Here is a 1,182-nt window from a genome sequence, read left to right on the forward strand (position 1 = left end):
TACACAAGTTAACAAAGATAGAACTCCCTAAAGATTTGGTTTAACTATCGAAGACGACCCTCCAAAATGTCCGAAGACATTGAAGATAATAATGGTGCACAAAGACTTTTGCTTGAAGACAATGGAATTTGAAAACTTTGTCTTTTGGTTTTTATTTTATTTTTTCTTGAGTCATAGGAACCACCGCATTGTTAAGTGGGACCGAGATGAACTGAAGTCAGAAAATGAAGTCAGAATATATCTTCATGTTCCATTGTCTTTTAGACTGACGCGATGCTCAACCTGAAATGAAGTCAGATATTTTCTCTTATTGTCTTCCTTAGAATATATCTTATTGTCTTCTCTTAGTTGCTCACAATGCTGACTCAAGAAATGCGGTGAAGACAATAAGAGAAAATATCTTCCGAGTTGGTTGAGTCAGCATTGCTTGTGGCTCAAAAAATTTGCCGCGTGTGTTTGAAATCTGACTGTTAGGACACGTGTCGGTTGGCCACTGACCTAGGGTCAAATTAGTCATATCATGTCGAGTTGGCTCCTAGCTATAAATAACCATCCCCTCCACCATAAGTTGGTGGCTGCATCGAGTTATTGCATGATTGTTATTGTCTGAGAGCAATCCACCTTCAAAGCTTTTGAGTGAGATTTCCGACGAGGAAAAACACAAACCCCCAGAGCCCAAAGTGATTGAGCATCACCGAAGACATTCTGCTCTAAGTGAACCAAAGACTTATTATACTTAAAGAATGTAATCTTTCAAATGGTTAGATGTCATGTTCTAAGCATCCAAGAGTCGTTGTGTATCGCGATGAATGAGTTTATGAAGGTTTCAGCAGTCTACCTCAAAGACTTACCTGAGTGCTTAGACAAGGTCTAACTGATCTTAACTCAAAGGGAATAAGGTAAAGACTTGGTAATGCCTTGTTTAGTTTTTGTTTTGTTTTTATTTAGCTTTCTCATCTTCGAAGGCATTGCCTATTTTGAAGACATTTCTAAAAGTCGCATATTTAACCCCTCACCCCCGTTGATAACTAGCACTTTCAATTATATTCTTGCATCTCACAAAATTTGGCTCGATTTACACTGAATAAAATAATATCCCTTCAGCCGTGGGCTTTGTAGTTCGTGGATTTCAAGCCCAATTACGTGGTGAGTTGTTGTTGTTAACCCTAGCTAGCTGTAAAA

This window comes from Triticum dicoccoides, chromosome 5B (genome assembly GCF_002162155.2).
Source record: "Triticum dicoccoides isolate Atlit2015 ecotype Zavitan chromosome 5B, WEW_v2.0, whole genome shotgun sequence".
Lineage (NCBI taxonomy): Eukaryota > Viridiplantae > Streptophyta > Magnoliopsida > Poales > Poaceae > Triticum > Triticum dicoccoides.